This window comes from Canis lupus, chromosome 9 (genome assembly GCF_048164855.1).
Source record: "Canis lupus baileyi chromosome 9, mCanLup2.hap1, whole genome shotgun sequence".
Classification (NCBI taxonomy): Eukaryota; Metazoa; Chordata; class Mammalia; order Carnivora; family Canidae; genus Canis; species Canis lupus.
Genome location: NC_132846.1, coordinates 23211937 through 23232203, shown reverse-complemented (window position 1 = coordinate 23232203; position 20267 = coordinate 23211937). Strand labels below are relative to the sequence as shown.

Below are 20267 nucleotides of genomic sequence, written 5' to 3'. Positions count from 1 at the left end.
AACTCTGCCACACAAGTGCCCCAAAATATTTTTTGAAACAGATAATAGAAACACACCAAAATTTATGGGATGTACCAAAAGCAGTTCTAAGAGGAAAGTTTAGAGCTAAATATGCATATATTATTAAAAATATATTATTTTTACATATATTATTTTAAAAAAGCTCAAACCTAACATTACACTCCAAGAAACTAGAAAAGGAAGAATAAACTGAGCCCAAAGTTAGCAGAAAGACAGAATTAAGATTAAGGCAGAAACTGAAATTGAGAAAAGAAAAACATACAAGAGACTCACAAAACTAAGAGTTCTTTGAAAAGATAAACAAAAAGACAAACCTTTAGTTAGACTGACCAAGAAAAAAATGAATAAATGAATAAAAATTATAAATGAAAGAAGAGACATTATAACTGATTCCACAGAAATACAGAGGATCATAGAGAATTACTACAATCTATTATATGCCAACAAAGTATGGGTTTACCCTACTATCCAAAAGTAGAGTGGTCCTATGAAACTATTTTAATCCAAAATGGCATAAAGAACAATTATTACTAATTTATATGGAAGACATTTTTAAGCATTCCTAACCCCAAATATAACTTTTGTTAGGCTTTTCTGGTACCTTAGGACACATTCTGGTAATGGAGACACAAAGTAAATTGAGATAAAGTGCAGATGCTCGCAGACAAAATTGTGGCCTGATGCTGAGATGCTGACTGTAGTTCTGGGAGAAGGAGCTTGGTGATGCCACTCTCACTGCTTGAGGTGTGCACAGCCTGCATCGTGGCTTGCTGGAATATAAGCACTGAACACATTTTTGCAAATGCAGAAATTAGACCTTTTTTCTTAAGTCTTAACCTTCAGGTTTCTTTCTTTTCTGATCCTGTGAAATGTTTTCCTTCTTCATTGAAAATGACAGTAGTTTTTATTTTTATTTTCTCTTTTACATATAATTATTGTTGAAAAAAAAAAGGTATAAGCCCAAGGCCTCAAAATACTAAAAGAAAAAAGAAATATGTGAAGTGAATTCCAAAATGAGTTACTAGATCACTATGCCTAACTTGCTAAGGAGGTAATAACAATTTGATCATTGTGAGCAGAACGAGGTACTACAAATGAGGTTGAAGTCGAAGACTTTAGTGAGAGGCTCTGAGAAAATCACACAGAGACTTGATAGTTTGGAGACATGGTGGACAGCATTTAAAACACAAAAGTACCTAAAAACAAAACAAAACAAAACTCAAAGTACCTAAAGATGAGAAGCTGGCTGAACATTCTACGATAGCAGGTAAGAGGTTTGCACTGGGATTAAAAATACATATCTGTTTACATCAAGATCAGAGATGCATGAGAACTTCCCTTAGATCTAATGTTAACCATATATGAGAGATTAAGCCTGGAGCTATTTAAAATCATAACCAAAAGACAGTATAGAGAGTTGTTTGAATCCTAACAGAATAAGTCCGAGTGGTGTTGGGGTATTCAGGTGTTAAAAAAAGGTATCTCTGTAAGATTAAAGACACGCTGTGTTGTGCAGTAACAAACAGCTCTCAAATCTCAGTAGCTTAACACAGTATCATGCTGTGCATTCATCACAGGTCAGTACAGGTGATCTGCTTTTGGTAGACTCTGTTAACCCAGGCTGATAGAGTCTCTTTCTTAACATGGGTTTTCATTATCACTGAAGCAGCAAAAAGGGGATCTAACAAGTCATATAACTAAGAGTATACTATTATAAGGATCTAACATTATAAGTAAAGAAGTGTAATATAATTTAAAGGTAAAATGTGATATATATACATGTTGTAAGCCCTAGAGCAATTACAAGAAAATAATAAAAAGTAGCCTATATCTACTAAGCCAATAGTGGAGATAAAATACTTTAAAAAGATCTTCCACACATGTAAAGATGTAAGAATCAAAAACTAATAGGAAGTGTAAAAAACAAATAGCAAGATAGGATGTTTAAACCCAATTATATCAATAATTACATTAAATATAAATGATTCAAATTCCAATTAAAAGAGATATGGTCACACTGGATTAAAATCAAAACCAAAATCCAAGACCTTAATTTATGATGTCTGGAAAAAATTCACATGAAATATAAATTTACACACAGGATAAAATTGAAAAGGAGATATTCAATAAATAACAACCATCAGAAAACTGCAATAACTATATCAACTTAGATTTCAGAATAAAGAACACTACCAGGGGTAAGGAAGAACATTGCATAATGATAAAAAGGTAAATTCATCAGTCCTGTTTAAGCAGGCACATAATCACAAAGCTTCAAAATACATGAAGTAGAAAGTGACAAAATTAAAAAGAGAAATAGGCAAATCTACAATTACATCTGGAAACTTCAACCCTCTGATAGAGGGTTTATAATTGATAGAACAAATGGGCATAAAATCAATAAGGATACAGAAGACTAACATTATCAGTCCACTTTAAATAATGGACATTTTAAACACACCACACACTTTTTTTTCAAGTTCACATGGTAAAATCACCAAAATGGACCGTATGCTTGGTCCTAAAAGAAGGCAGAATTAAGAAGTATTAAATCATTCAATGTATGATTTCTGATCAAAGCAGAATTAATAACCGATATAAACCTGAAAAATTGTCAAGTACTTAGTAATTACAATATGCTTTTTTAAACATTATACTTCTATTTTTTAAGATTTATTTATTTATTCATGAAAGACACACAAAGAGGCAGAAGCATAGGCAGAGGAGGAAGCAGGCTACCCCCAGGGAGCCCAGAGTGGGACTTGATACCAGATCCTACCCGGGGTTACACCCTGAGCCATAGGAAGAAGCTCAACCACTGAGCCACCCAGGCGTCCCAACGTTATACTTCTAAATAGCATCTGGAACAAAGAAAAACTAGCAAATATTTTGTACTCTATACAACTGAAATTATAAGATGTCAATTTTTTTTTTTTTATGATAGTCACAGAGAGAGAGAGAGAGAGGCAGAGACACAGGCAGAGGGAGAAGCAGGCTCCATGCACCGGGAGCCTGATGTGGGATTCGATCCCAGGTCTCCAGGATCGCGCCCTGGGCCAAAGGCAGGCGCCAAACCGCTGCGCCACCCAGGGATCCCAAATTTTTTCGATACAACTAGAGAAGTGCCTGGAAAGATATTTGTATTTTTAAATGATTATATTATAAATGAAGAAATAATAAATATGAAATAAGTGATACGATGTTCTCTCTCATTTTCTTGAAAAAATCAAACAGATTCAGAAATTTTCAGCCAGTTGTTAACTTATTATTTTTTTAACTAGATGAAAAATTGTTTCTATCATTTCAAAATATAGGATTGGTAGAAATAATTTCAGAAAACTTTGTTTCTTTTCAGTCTGTTACAATCTATTTTTAAGTTTTATTTTTCAGGTCATTAATTTATATGGTAGAGTAGCAGCTTCAGGCTTTTGAAAAATGATACATTTAACAATGGCTAAAGTACTCAATTCTAGGAAAATCACTGAATGTGAAGTTACTCTCTAAACTAAAGTAAGTTATGAGCGTCAGTATATCTATTTAGTATGCCTGCCTAGATACTATGTAAACACATAGTAATGAACAACTATAAGGCGTTTCAGTGCAAAGAGTTAAATTCATCAGCTGGTCCCTCAAAAAAAGTTTTTGGCCTACAGACAGTTGCCTCTATTCTATGAATTTTGAATTCTCATACAAATAATTACCTAAACTCTGAATATTCATTTACGTTTTATAGAACAAGTGTTGTGATCATTTGTAGAATAAAAACAGATAAAAATCACAAAAGTATGTATTTAAAAAGAGGGTTATAGCTTTGAAGAGTTTGCTGGGATATATTAGACCAAGATTTCAACCTTTAGTTTTCTCAGTTCATTAACATTCACATACTTAATTTTTCAAAAAAATACATCTTAGACAAACTTAAGAATAGTTTTGAGAATTGGGTTTTCTAAATATTCATTTTCCATTGTGATTAAATATTGTTATGACTCAAGAGAACTGTTTTTTCTTAGGATTATGTTTTTGACTCAAAATAACTTTGCTCAGTCTTATTTGCCATAGGGATTTTTGGATTATTAAATGTTTTACTTTATACATTTCTGAATAGTGAATGTGTGGAAGAATGCAATGTGGAATTTGGCAATTCAGAGGGTTAGAAAAACAAAACTATTAAGAAGCAGCTTTATAATAAACAAATCATTTGCATTTTCAGTGAGTTTAGTAGGGTCTAACTTTAGACTCTAAGCGCAATGTGATGATTACTTTTGATGGCAACATATAATCTAAATTCCTACATTTAGTTTTGGTAAAGTCTCTATTTTGAAGAAACCTTTCAATAACTTTTTCTTTACTTATATATATTGCATATATATAATAGAAAAAACCCAAATTATCTTAGTCTCCTACATTTGGCCAAATCTAACTAAATGAAGTATGCAGTTGATAGCATTTTATGAATTCTAAAATTTTAAGCAGAAAAATGTGAGTTGTTTTTTCAAGGAGAATATTTTGAGTAATTTTTTAAAAGATTTTTATTTATTTATTTAAAATAGAGTGAGAGTGAGAGTGAGTGAGAGAGATGGAGCACAAGCAGGAGACAGAGGGAGGAGAAGCAGACTCCTCACTGAGCAGGAAGCCCAACAGTGGGCTGGATCCCAGGACTCCAGGATCATGGCCGGAGCCAAAAAAATAAACTGGTACACCCACTTTGAAAAATAATATGGTCTTTCCTGGTAAAAATAAAATTACACAAATCATATAATATACCAATACATTATAGGTTAATATTTTAGCTTCCTATAATTTACGACAGTCCCATGTTACAAAGAATAACTTATGCTTCATTTGTCATCCTTAAAGGTGAGGAACTGTTTCTTTCTTCATGGTTTGTCCTAAAAAAAAAAAAAAAAAAAAAAAAAAATCCCAACTAATCCTTTGTCTTTCACATATTTCCTAACTTGTCATACTTTTAAACATTTGCATTTTTATGATGAATGAATAACCCATAATGGGTATTTTGTCTAGTCATCTGATGGTGATGTGAGGTTTTGAATTTAAATTATACTGATTTCAAAGATAATAATGTCATACTATTTTCCAGAGTGATTCTTAAAGGTAAAACCATTGTCATATTAAAAATTAAAAATGTCAAAAAAAATTAAAAAAAGTCACATAAGATTTTAAAGATCAAATATAGATATTTCTAAGATAAATAGATTCTATCATTTTAAAAGGCAATTCTTAAAGGTAAAACTACTTTTATATTAAAATTAAAGATGCACAATATTTAGTACAAGAAAGCTATGTAGATAGCCAAGAAGAGTTTGTTTTCTTCAAATTTCACACACTTATTTTCTTTTACTGTGTAGTATCAAAAAAAAAAAAAAACTTTTTTTTTTTCCAGTTAATTTGTTGGTGTGCCTGCTATCATGACAGTAAATATTGTTTCCATTTATCCTGGGTGTTACAAAACTGAGACTAATTTGTTCACTTTTTTTTTTTTTTTAAGATTTATTTATTAGAGAACCTGGGTGGCTCATTTGGTTAAGCAGCTGCCTCTGGCTCAGGTCATGATCCCAGGGTCCTGGGATCAAGCCTCACATCAGGCTCCCTGCTCAGTGGGGAGCCTGCTTCTCCCTCTCACACTACCCCCTGCTTGTGCTTTCTCTGTTAAATAAATAATCAAAATCTTTTTAAAAAATATTTATTTCTTTATTTGAGAGAAAGCATGAGCAGGAGGGGCAGAGGGAGAGGAGAGAGAATCTAAAGCAGCCCTGACGTGGGGCTCCATCTGATGACCCTGAAATCAGACCTGTGCCAAAACCAAGACGTCTTGCTCAACCTACTGCACCACCTAAGTGCCTATGCTCATTACTTTTTAGAGTTTTCCTCACTTGGATATTTTAGTATAATTTTTCTCCCCTTCTCTACCTTTATTTCTTCTTTGCTTTCTTTCTTATTCAATATGTTTGAACATATTTTAAGTACTGCTTTAAGTAAAGGCATATTTGTGTTTCTGTTGTGTGAATTAATTGAGAAATAAAACATTTTTCTCTCTAATATTTGAAATAGTATCTTGATTGTTCTCAGCTATTAGCAAATTATTTAATTTTATCAGAACTTTTGGCAAAGTTACAAAGTAGAATGAAGATTAAAACAATACTCAAGGGTCGCCTTGGTAGCTCAGTGGGTTAAGTGTCTGCCTTTGGCTCAGGTCATGATCTCAGGGTTGTGAGAATGAGCCCCATCCCCAGTTCATGCTCCCTGTTCAGCTCAGCAGGGGGATCTGCTTCTCCCTCACCCTCTGCCCCTCCCCCTTTGCACAGGCTCTCTCCTTCTCTCTCTCTATAATAAATAAATCTTTTTAAAAAGTAATTATGATCCTAATATATATATATTAAAGATTTATTTTTTTATTCATGAGAGACACAGAGAGAGGCAGAGACATAGGCAGAGGGAGAAGCAGGCTTCATGCAGGGAGCCCAATGTGGGACTAGCCCTGAGCCACCCAGGAGTCCCTAAAAGTTTCATATTTTGGTCTTTCACTTTTAATTCTTTGATTCACCTGGGCTGATTTTTGTAACTGTTATAATATAAAGAATTCTTTTTGTTCCCTTGAGGAATAATAAATAACCGAGCTCTATTAATTGAAAAGTCAACCTTTCCTCCATTAATCTATAATAGAATAAATCAAATGTCCAGTTATGCATGAATTTGTTTCTGGACTCCCTATTTGGTTTCATATAAACCTTGATATCTAGTGGTACAGTTACTGTTATTTCCTCCTTTTAAAAATATATGTTGGCTATCATTGAATCTTTGCAGTTAACTGTGAATTTTATAATCAGCTTCACATTCATGCAATAAGATGCTTTTGATTTGAGTAGATTACAGATTAACTGTACATCTTTACAAAGTTGAGTCCTTTATTTACAGAAACAGAGTATTTCCATTTACTCATAGCATCTTTAATTTCAGCCCACATAAATTTTGGATTTTTTCCACAAAATTTTTGCACCTCCTTTGTTAGATTTATTTTCAAGTATTTTTGATTCTATATACTGATATATATGTATAAGTTGATATATATTTTGATTATATTGCAAACACCATATTTTTATGGTGAAAATACCATACACACAGATACATTTATAAAAGTATAATTCTAGATTAAAGAATAATTTGAGGGATCCCTGGGTGGCGCAGCGGTTTAGCACCTGCCTTTGGCCCAGGGCGCGATCCTGGAGACTCGGGATCAAATCCCACGTCAGGCTCCTGGTGCATGGAGCCTGCTTCTCCCTCTGCCTATGTCTCTGCCTCTCTCTCTCTCTCTCTCTCTCTGTGACTATAATAAATAAATAAAAATTTAAAAAAAATAATAATTTGAAATGAAACATCCCTGTTATAACCACCACAATTGGAAAGAGAATATAACCTGTTCCTTAAAACCTCCCTTCATGTCAACACCTTCTCTAATGGCAGACTTTCCCTCCTTCTAGAGGTAACCACTGTTCTGACTTATGTGATAATTGTTTTCTTGCTTTTCTTTATAGTTTGTTATGTGGTATGACCCTTTAGATAACATTAAAATTATGTAGTTTAGTGATACATAAACGGTTATGCTGTATGTATAATTCAATTATTTGACTTCCTTCCTTCACTAAAAATTATGGTATTGAGATTTATGCATATTGATAAATGTAGATTATTCTATTACAAGAAAATACCATGATTTTTATACAATTCTACTGTTAAGAGACATTTAGAATGTTTCCACTTTTTGACTATTGTTGAGAATGCTATTATCTACATTCTCATGTATGTTTTCTGATCTAGCTGTGCACAGAGTATGTCTGGATCAAAGAATAGAATGCTGTGTTCTAGCATATACAAAAGATTACTGTACCAGATAATATCAAACCATGGTTAAAAGCGGGGCAATTTGCCCTGCAAAGTTCCTGTTGTTTTATATCTTCATCAATATACAGTATCATTATCAAGCCTTTTAACATATATTATTCTGATATATTTAAATATGCCCATTAAAATTGGTATTTCTTTGATTGTTAATGAAGTTGAGCAATTATTATATGTTAGCCACTTACAGTAACTGTTATGAAACATCTATTCAAGTTTTTTTCATATTTTACTGGTTTGTAGGAATACCTTGCATATTATAGATGTGAGTGCTATATAAAGTTTGTGTGTTGCTTATGGTCTCAGGGTTTGAGATTGGACCTCAGTTCACTTTCCAATAGACCCAATAATATGTCCTTCCAGCAGGGAAATGCAATTTCCATTGGTTTCTAAAACACGGATTTCCAAGACAAAATGAGTAAAAATTGTGAAAATCTTAGACAGATAGACTGGCATAACACCCTATTTAGCCAACTGAAAAGTCTGCTTTTTATATTTCACCCATAACAATTTATATATACAGGGACTGTGTCTTCTGAGTAGCGTATGGACTTTTTTTTGTGTGGATTTAGCAGTACTCTGGCCTAGGTACAGGAAAAGCAAAACAATAGTGTCTTCTATTCTTTTTTTGATCCTTGTATATGTTAATTTCTGCTTGTGCCAGTGGAAATTAAGCCATAACATATGATATTGTGAAATTTGTCCCAAACTTTGTTAATCAGAAGTGATGACCCAGATGGGACTCACCCTGTATAGCAAACATTTAAAGAAACTATTTCATGGTTCTCCACTGATCAGCAATACCATCTATGTCTTACATAAATGTTCATGCATATGTCAGTTTTTGACCCATCTAATCTTTTCTGTTTATTTTCCCACCCTCATACCAACACTATTAGTGTAAGTGTCCAAATTACTCTAAGTTGTGAAAAAATATCTTGAAACCAGTGTGGCACTTTGCTGTTGTTCAGAGTCTTGGCTATCTTTGAACCTCTGTGCTTAAAAATATTAGGATCAGCTCTTCAAGTTCTACAAAGATATGTTTACATTGAAATAAGTTTACATGGAGATTGCATTGAATCTGTACATCAATTTGGAAAGAATCAGCATGTTTACTAAATTCATTTAGATCTTAAATATCTTAAATTGTTTTATGATTTTGTAGGTAGTTTGTTCAATATACTTTTGCACACTTTATTTTGATGCTTTTAAATGGTCAAATTTTTAATTTGTCTGTTTTGAAAAATAGAAATGTCATTAATACTTATACATTGATTTTCATATCCAACAGCCCCCTAAATTATTTTTTTTAAAGATTTTATTTGTTTATTCATGAGAGACATAGAGAGAGAGAGGCAAAGACACAGGCAGAGGGAGAAGCAGGCTCCATGCAGGGAACCTGATGCAGGATTTGATTCCGGGAGTCCAGGAGCCAAAGTCAGAAGCTTAACCGCTGAGCCACCCAGGTGTCCCCCAGATTCTTATCAATAAAATAATTTATACGAGAGTTTAGATATTCAAAATATGTAATCATATCATTTATAAATGATAAACATTTTGTTCCTTCTCTTTAAATAATTATAACTTTGTTTTTTTCTTATTAGAACCTCAAGCATCATGTTGATTAAAAGCGCTGCTAGTAGCAATCCTTAATTTGTTTACTAATTCAAAGGGAAAGCTTTCACTTTTCATAAACACAATGCTTATTGTAGGATTTTTAGGAACCTTTTGTCCAATTAAAGAAATGCCTTTCTGTTAACAGTTAACTAAGGTATTCTTGAACATTAACGGTTATTAAATTTTATTAATTATATTTTCTATGTCTTTTGAGGTAATTATATTGTATTCTCCTTTAATCTAATAATATGGTGGAATTCATTATTGAATCTTCTAATGTTAAATGTGATTTTCACTCATTGGAAAAACTCAGATTAGTCATGTTTTATTATCTTTTTAATATACTGCAGATTATTATTTGCTGATATTTTTCTTTAGGTTTGTTACATCAATGCTTATTAGCAAAATTTTCCCATTTTGGTATCTCAGGTTTTGTCTTCCAGAAGCAGATGCTGACAGAGTTTGGTGTGTAAGATATTTACAAAGGATCAACATTTATGGAAAGGAGGGAAAAGGGGGGACTGAGAAAAGATTAGGCAGCTGTCTGTGTCTGAGGCAAGCCCTAAAGGGCTTAAGAGATGGAGGCTGCCTGCTGACAGCCCTCACAGTTGCTGGAAAAATCTTTGTTGAAGGGGAATTTTAATAGCAAGACAATGTGTCCATTTTACTTAGAATGAAGTGTTCTCTCTCTTTCTTTACCTAGAAATGTTTGAGTATGCTTTTGAGGAAAAAAAACCCAGTAAATTTCAATTTGAGTTAAAATGACTCTTGAATGTTTAGTTGAAATCAGCAAATTACTCAGATGCCAAGTTTTCTTCAAAGAAAGAATTTTGACTACTGAGTTTAAATATTTGATAGCTTCAAGAGTGTTTTATGTACCATTGGAATTATTTCATCTTTGAATATTTGGAGATAATCACCTGTGAAACTGTCCATGGCATAGAAGGGATGTGAAGGATCTGGGATTTTATCTTGTTTGCAAGCCAGCAAGTTTAGTTAGTCTGTCACAGTTGCATGGAGGCTGAGAGGACATGAAACACATGGGTTAGAGACAAAGGACTTTATTGCTTACAACAATAGTAGTGGTCAGAGCATCTGCATTTGCACCAGTTCCCGAAGCCTCAATTTCTGAACAGTTAATTGGGTTGCATTACAGGTTTAGGGAACCTAAATCTCTTGTAATGTGTAGTTTGCTTGCCTTACTTACCTTCACCAAAGAGGGAGACATGGTCTTTATCATATTGCAGAATAAGTAAATATTCTTTTGTTCTGAAGGGAGAATCTACTTCTCCCAAGGATGTTTGCTCTACAAACATTTTCAAAAAAACAAAAACAGCCCATAAACCCAGTTGGTGCCTTTGTTTACAAGACATACAGAGAAATGAGAAACCCACAGGGAATTATTTCTCATCAAGGCTATCATATATGAAGATATCTTTGCTTATTGACTGAATATTTAATAGTTTTAGGACTAGTTTTTTAGTCATTTTTGAGTCAGTTTTAGTAAATTAAACTTGACAGAAATATGTTCATTTCACCTCAATTTTCACATCTATTGGTCTTTATTTATAATATCTTCATTTTATTTCCTTGTTTGTACTGACTATACTTATGTATACCTCTTTAATTCTAATTCATTTTATTTGTGCCTTCTCTCTTTTTTCTTTTATTTAGATTTTATTTATTTATTTATTTATTTACTTACTTACTTACTTCAGAGAAAAAGAGAGTGTGAGTGAGGGTGATGAGCAGAGGAAGAGGGAAAGGGAAAATAATCTCAAGCAGACTTCATGTTGAGGGCAGAACCCAACCTGGAGCTCAGGACCCTGAGATCATGACCTGAGCTGAAACCAAGAATTGTATGCTCAACTGACTGAGCCACCCAGGCACCCTTCCTTTTTCTTGATTAATATTGGTAGAAGCTTATCAATTTTATTGATCTTTTAAAGAACCAATTCTGTCAGATTCTGTAGTATTTTGTTGCCTCCTTTTTTTTTTTTTTAGTTACTCTAGAAAATACAGCTAGACTATATTTGTCAGGACCCCTAATACATGAAGTTATATCTTAAGTTTTAGCCACTATAATATAGGTAGAAATGCTAGTTGTGCAGAAATGATATAGACCATTCCCAGACCAAGCTTTGAAAAACTAGCCTTTGGGATACCTGGGTAGCTCAGCGGTTGAGTGTCTGCCTTCGGCTCGGCATGATCCCAGGGTCCCAGGTTTAAATCCCACATCAGGCTCCTTGCAGGGAGCCTGCTTCTCCCTCTGCTATGTCTCTACCTTTCTCTATGTCTCTAATGAATGAATGAATAAATAAATAAATAAATAATAAATACCCAACCTTCTTTGTAATCCTCCATGATCTCTTGCTTTCATCAGTTTTCTGATAACAGGGTACAAATAACTAATTAGTGGAGTTAGAGGCCCTGGTGAACTGTCAAACATAATACAAAGAATGACAAGGAGTGACTGCAACGACCAGAGTTCCCTGTCCCCTTTACTCCCCAACTCCCATTACTTTCACTGAACATGAACAACACATAAACCTTTATTGTGTTAATCTACTGAGATGTTGGTCTTGTCTTAGCATTTAGTGAATTCTAACCCATTGTTGACCTCTATTGTAGGTTTGTCTTCTAATGCATTAACTTCGGCACTTATTTTCAAAATTTCCATTCTTCTACCCTCATTTTATTATATATATTTAATAACTTATTCAAGTAGATGTTTATATCATTCATTTTCAATGTTTCTTTTTATATAAGCATATGAGGTCACAAATGTCCAACTAAATACTTCTAGAGTCCATATATTTTAATGTAATATATTAATTTTCATTGTTTTAATATTTTCTAATTTCCCTTTTCCTTACTTGACTACCAGTTATTTGATAGTATACTTATTTTTTTTAAAGATTTTATTTATTTATTTGAGAGAGAGAGAGTGAGAGAAAGTGTGAGCGTATAAGTAGGGGGAGGGGCAGAGGAAGAAAGAGAAGCAGACTCCCCTCTGAGCAGGAAGCCCAAAATAGGGCTGGATCCCAGTACCTTGGGTTTATGACCTAAGCTGAAGGCAGGCGCTTAACAGACTGAGCCACTCAGGTGTCCCTTGATAGTATATTTCTTAGTTTCAAAACATTTACAAATACTCTGTTTATAATTGTTATTTTAAACTTCCAATTATTTTGTCTGAGAGGGTGGTATAATGATATTAGACTGACGAAAATTATTGAGATATACTTTATTGCCAAGTACATGACCAGTTTTAGTAAATCTTCTGTGTGTTCTGGAAAATAATATATTCTCTGTAGCTATTAGGTACTATGTTCTGTAGATATGCTCCCCATAGGAAGCCTGATGAGGGACTGGATCCCAGGACCCAGGGATCATGACCTAAGCCAAAGGCAGATGCTCAACCACTGAGTCCCTGCCACCCTGCCTCATTTTTTCCTTATTCTTAATGAATTTTTTGTTTGCTTAATATCTTGCTATTGAGACAACTATACTAATATAGTCCACAATACTTGTGGATTTATCTATTTCTCTTTATACATGTAACAATTTTAACTTTATATATTTTGAGGCTGAGGCTATTACATTTGGTGAATAATAATTTAGAATTTTATAGTTTAGAATTGTTATATCTCTCTGAGGAATTTACTGTTTTATTATTATGCATTGAAGCATCAATAAAATACTGAATGTTTTATCAGTATGTATTGAGGGGTATTTTAAGGACAATTACGTATTCAGATTCACAGCACCAGAATAGGCCACACATGGCACTGATTTACTCAGAGAGACAGGAAACACAGCTTGCCAATAATGCAGCATCCTCTTTAGGGGAAGTGGCTTTTGCATTATTCTTTGCAATAGTTTACACAGTTGTTTAGGAACTATTCCCTTTGATCTTTAGGTGTTAGCTCTCAGGTACAAGCATTTAGGGTCACATCAATGGGTTTAGGGTTCATTTTGGCTCAGAGCCAATATACAGCCAATATATCTCATCATGTATCTAGGTACATAATCCAAGATTATCCATACTCCAAGTTTATCCATAATCCAAGTACATATCCATAATCCATACCCATTAGAAATATGATCTGTATGAAGATCACTATCCTTAAGGAATTCTAAAGCTATGGCTTCCTATTAAGCATTTAGAGTGCATCCATACCTCTAGGTCAAATACAATTTACCAATCAGCAGTTGTTTTTACCATAAGCAATCTTGCCTGGCAATACAGCTGACAGTCAACTTTTATCAGGTTTCCAGGTGAAGAGAGATGGCAAGTTACTTCAAGGTCAAATGTGTCTTTAGAGAAAGAGACACAAATTTGTTGTCCTTTACTCACAAGTGACTTTATTTTCTTTAGTAATCCATTTTGCTTAAAGTGTATAGTGTCTGATATTACTTTAGCTATATGTTTTCTTTTAGTTAAAAATTTCTTATATCATTTTCTAGCTTTTCATTTTCATACTTCCTGTATCTTTATGATTTTTATATGTCTCTTGTTCAAAGATACACACTTCCTATTTAATTTTTATGCAGTGTGACTTTTTTTTTTAGATTTTATGGGAGATTTATTTGCTTTCTTTTTAACTAATTAGTTATTTCTTATAATTCCATTTTTTTCTCTTTTGCTAATGCTGCTTGCTTCCATTGTGCTGTTTAGAAGTCAGTTGTCAATCTAATTATCTCTCTCTTTAGAAGTTTTTTAATCTCTTTTCTCTAATTTCATCTAAGATTTTTAGTTTAAGCGTTCTATAGTTTCACTATGATATATATATAGATGTATATATTTATTTTTATTTATCTTCCTGATAGTTAATTGGGTTTTCTAAATTTGTGGATTGATCTTTTAGTTCTTTTGGAAAATTTTCACCATTATTTATGTGGCTATTTCCTCTGTTCAATTGTCTCCTTCATTTTAATACTTTGATTAGACTTTTGCTAGGTCCATTCACTTTATCTTATGTCTCTTGATGTCTTCTTATAATTTTTCATCTTTTGTCCTTTTTTTTTGTTTTCTAGATAATTTTTTCAGTTATGTCTTGCAGATTTCTAATTCTCTTAGCTCAGACTAGTCTGTTATTAAGAGATAAACTTTACATTGAGTCTTAATTTCAATTATATATATGAAAATAATTTCTAGGTACTTTTTTCTTTCTTTCTTAAATTCTCTTGCACTGAACTAATATTTTAAGTACAATTTTTATTTTTTGACACATACTAGGTATATATTTTGATATTTTTAAATCTCATAATTCTAGGAGTTAATTCTCAGATATATTATTCTATTGTCTTTTATTTTTCTTTGTCATATCATGGTGACTTTGTTAACTTCTTCTTTTTCCTGCAACTTAGCTCTGATAATCCTTTGAGGCCTGCAAAGAAGAGATGTTTCTCCAGAAAATATTGCTTTTCTTTCTGATTGACACTTTAGACACTAGAAATCCCAGAGTACTTAAGGCTCAGTTCTTTATTATTATTTTTGTTATTTTTTCCAGGTTTATTGACATGTAATTGACATACAACACTGTGTAAGTTTAAGGTATATAACGTGATTTGATATATGAATATATTGTAAAATGATTACCACAATAGGCTTAGTTAACATTAATCACCTCATAATAGTTATACATTTCCTTTCCTTGTGATAAGAACATTCAAGATTTACTCCTTTAGCAACTTCTGAATATGCACTGTAATGTTGTTAACTATAGTCATCATGCCATCCATTATATCCTCCAAATTTATTTGTCTTATAACTGGACATTTGTGCCTTTTGACCACCCTTCTCCAATTTCCCCACTCCCCACCCCACCTCTGGTAACCACCATTCTGATCTCTGTTTCTATGAGTTTGGTTTCTTTAGATTCAACATATAAGTGAGATCATACAGTATTTGTCTTTGTCTGACTTCACTTAGCATAATACTGCCTTTGAGAATCATCCATGGTATTGTATGTGGCAGGATTTCCTTCTATTCTATGGCTGAGTAAAATGATATCACATTTCATTTTCCATTCATCCATCGATGGACACTTTGGTTGTTTCCATGTAATGTCTTGGTTATTGTAAATAATGCTGCAGTGAACATAGAGATGCAGGTATCTCTTTGGGATAGTGATTTTGTTTCCTTTGAATATAAACCCAGAGGTGGAATTGCTGATCATATGGTAGTTCTTAAGTTCAATTCTTATTTTATAAACTTGAGCAGTAGTAAAATCATATGAGCATTGGATTTTTTTTAATGTCCCTACACTTTTTTCACCAAGGAGCGTTTTGTCTTAATCAAAGGTGAGGAAATGAGTTGGGGGGAGCACAGAATTTTTGCCATATATGCCCACTTTATTGTCCCATTTTTTGCATCTCATCCTTTAGTCAGGGCTGGCATTTGCTTAATGGGAAAAGAAGTTGAGTAGACAATTCTTCAAAGATGTATAAAGGGCCCTCAGGTTCCAGGTATATAAAAATATATGCAGTATCATGAATTATCAGGGAAATGTAAACTAAAACCACAATAAGAAACTATCTCATGTCTGTTAGGAAGGGTATTTTAAAAAGACACAAAATAATGAAAGATAACAAGTACTGGCGAGAGTGTGAAGAAATTGGAATCCTTGTGCACTGTTGGTGGGAATACAAAATGGTGCAGCCACTATATAAAACAGTATGGAAATTCCTCAAAAAACTAAGAGTACTACTGTGTGATCTATTTCTGTGTGTATATTCAAAATAATTGAAATCAGGAGCTTGAAGAGTTATCTGCACTTTCCTGATTATTATTTACAATAGTCAAGAGATAGAAACAAACTAAAGGTCTATTGACAGATGAGTGGATAAAGAAAATGTAGTAAATACATTCAGTGGAATATCATATACCCTTAAAATAGAAGGAAATCCTGCCATGTGTGACAACATGGAACCTGTAACACATTATACCAAGAGTAATAAGGCAGCCATAAAAAGGACAAATTATGCATGACTCCACTTATGTAAGGTATCTGAAATAGTCAAACTCATAGAAGCAGAGAGTAAATGGTGGTTGCCAGTGGTTGAGTGAGTTTTTATTCAATAGACACACAATTTCAGCTATGAAAAATAAGTTCTAAACATCTGCTGTTCAACATGTGTCAATAATTGATAATCTGTATTGTGCACTTAAAGATAAAAGGGTAAATTTCATGTTAAGTATTCTACCACAATAAAACAAAACAGAGATGCCTGAGTGGCTTAGCGGTTGAGCACCTGCCTTCGGCCCAGGGCGTAATCCAGGGGTCCCCGGATCGAGTCCTGCATCGGGCTCCTTGCGTGGAGCCTGCTTATCCCTCTGCCTGTATCTCTGCCTCTCTCTCTGAGTGTGTCTCTCATGAATAAATAAATAAAATCTTTAAAACAAAACAAAAACACAAAGGGATAGAAGAAAATTTTGGGAGAAGAGAGATATAATTACTAACTTGATTGTGGTAATGGTTTCACAAATATATACATAGGTCAATACTCATCATGTTGTATACTTTAAATATGTTCAGTGCCTTGTATAAACTTCCATTAAGCTGTTAAAAAAGTAGCATGGGTAGTTTTGTCTTGAGTTCCATTCCACTTATTCACATAACTTCCTTAAGAGTGATGTCTGGATAGTAAATATTTCTATTATAGCATTATCTATCAAGAGGTCCTAGAAAAGAAACTAAGATTCTGGGCAGTACCAGATTTAGAACTTGATGCCCGCCCATTTTTTCTATGCCCTAGTAGTGAGTGTTCTTTAGCCATAGTACCACTCATTATATCTCCACTCCAGGTACATAGTGTTTAATCCTAATTTATATAGTTTTGTCCTCTTTGGTTCTAAGAGGTGCTCTGTCACACCTTTTGAAAACTTTCTGTTACTCCTGAGTGAAATAAAAAGGAGAGTACTACTTCCTGTGAGTTTTTGTTTGGAGAATCCATTTGTAATTGTCTACCTTTTTTACTTCTTTTTTTTTTTTTCCTTTTTTACTTCTTAGTAAGGAAAATATCTGTTGGTAGATTGAGCTCCTCTTTCTCAGAGCCTGTCAAACTTCCACACTTCAACTCTCCTTTATCATCCACAATAGAGAAATTACCTAACCTATTTGTTTGTAGGTCACTATTTCCCTTTTGATAACCAGTGTTAGAGAAAACCACCCAAAGTGGTTTTAAGTTTCCCTTTTCTTTATATGGTACTTGAAAAAGTGTACTCACTGGGAGTGATTCTCATCTTTTCCTTGTCTTGCTGAAGTTTCTAGATTCCACTTCCCTAAATGAGAGGGTATAATAGAAATGGCCAGAATTCTCTTGGCCTAGATTTCCAAATGAATGCTTGCATTGTTTTTAATTTATTTTTTATTATTTTTTAAAGATTTTATTTATTTATTCATGAAGGACACAGAGAGGGAGGGGTAGACACAGGCAGAGGGAGAAGCAGGCTCCACGCAGGGAGCCTGATGTGGGACTCGATCCCTTGGATCACGCCCTGGGCCAAAGGCAGGGGCTAAACCGCTGAGCCACCCAGGGATCCCCTGTTTTTAATTATAAGTGTATTCTATACATGGAAGAAATATATCAATATTTGTAATATGCATTTAAAACATTCTCTAATGGGACACCTGGATGGCTCAGTGGTTGAGTGTCTGCCTTTAGCTCAGGGTTTGATCCCAGGATCTGGGACTAGATCACTCATCAGGCTCCCTGTGGGGAGCCTGCTTCTCCTTCTGCCTATATCTTTGCCTCTCTCTGTGTCTCTCATGAATAAATAAATAAAGTCTTAAAAAAAATTTCCCTAGCTTTGGGCTTCCATATTTCTTTTCTATCTATTCATTCTCCTCTCTGCTTACTTAGGGTTAATTCCAAGGAGGAGATTTAATAGAGGCAAGCATTTAGACTCCTGCCTTTAACAGAATTCCTGTCAATACACTTTTTTTTTTATCACTATTTCTCAAACAAGTAAACATTATTTGCAAATAATTAAGCTTAAAATTTATTTTGCTAACTAGTAAACTATAGAAACAAGGAAAACATTGAGGCCATTCATAAATTCATCCTATTATTTATAATTTGTCTCTAGAATTCCTAACTAGGCCAGTCTTTACACATTTACAATCACTATGGATATGTTGACTGAAATTAGTTCCCCAATGTAAAATTCAGTATAATTCTATTGATAGCTCTATTTGTTTGTAGTAAGAACAAAATTTATTAATTTTCCAATTTTTAGCTCCTGTTTCAGATTTTTCTATGGTAAACATTCTTTTTCAGTGTACCCTTTTACCTACATCCAGAAATGGTCCAACTCAACTCTGATGGTTACCTCTCAAAAATACTTCTTCAGCATAGTGTAAAAATCAAAGTCACTATCTGAAATGTCCTTTTATGCATCAATAAAGTCACCTTCTAAAATTCAGGTATATATTTAGAGAACAACTGATAATTCCCTTAAGCCATTGGGGATCCATTTAAAACATGCTTCAGTATATAATGCATAAAAGCCATTATTGTTCTATAATGTCAATTGCAATTTGTAATGTAAGAGAAAATTCAGCTCTATTAGAGGATATTGATTATAACTGTGGATCCTTATGTAAGGAGAGGGAAATACCATCTATTTACGTTTATAATAAAAGTTGGGAAGTACAAGAATTATATTTTCAAATCTCCAACATGATTCAATTTTATATGGCCTTTCATGTCATTATGATGATACTGTAAGCTTAATATATGTGTTTCTAGTCTCCATAGGATGGTTTTATACATCCAATTTATTTCTTTAAAATCATTCAATTGGACTGCAAATAGCACACAGCATTTTCTGAAATGACTATTGTAGGTGTGTTATATATAAAGCTTACCTATATGTTAACAAATTTTTAAAACTTTCAATTTCATGTGTACTTTTTTTAAATCGTATAAAATGTATGAAAGAAACAGAAAATGCTATTTAGCTAGGAAAAAAAAAAGAAATGAAATCCAGTCATTCAAAAGATTTGGTGTATTTACTTTCATATACTTTTACATTTGTACATTTAAGTAGAATTATATTATTTGCAATATTCTTTTCAGTCTACTTATTTAATAGTATATTAAGAACATTCTTTATAGAATATGTATTTCTGTATACTATAATTGCTGCATCAAGCTCAATTACATGATTATAATATTACTTACCCAGTAACCAACCATTATTAAAATGAACTTTTCCTTTTTTTCTTATCATAATCCATACAGTGGTAAGTTCAGCAATTAAGTTATTTTTACACAGTTGTTGATTATATACTGATACCAGGGCATTCAGTGAGGTGTCACAGATAATGATGGGCCAGAAACAGATATTATCCTGATTCTCAAATCACTTATAATCTATTGGGGGAAGCAGAAATTAATAAAATGATCACACAAACAAAAGTTAAATGGTGAGTGTTTAAGGTATTTATAAAGGAAAAATACCTATGACTTTAAGGTCTCATAATTAGGGCATTTAACACCTAGAGAGTTTAAGGAAGACTCGTTAAGGATGTGATTCTTGAACTAAACTATGGACAAGTTAATCAGGTGAGTAAGAAACATCGAATCCTGTGGCTGTCTGGCAAGTGGGTGTGTGAGAAAAATAAGAACCCGAAGGAGGCCAGTGTGGAAGTAGTATCAAGAACAAGAAGAGTTTTCTGTGAGATTAGGTTGGAAAAAGAATACAA

At 33.3% G+C, this 20267-nt stretch overlaps 1 long non-coding RNA gene across 1 annotated transcript in view; it reads left to right on the top strand.

Annotated features, from left to right (window-relative positions):
- LOC140639889 (uncharacterized) overlaps positions 1-20267 on the top strand; it is a 38383-nt gene that overhangs the window by 17023 nt on the left and 1093 nt on the right. The gene's annotated exons all lie outside the window — the stretch shown is intronic.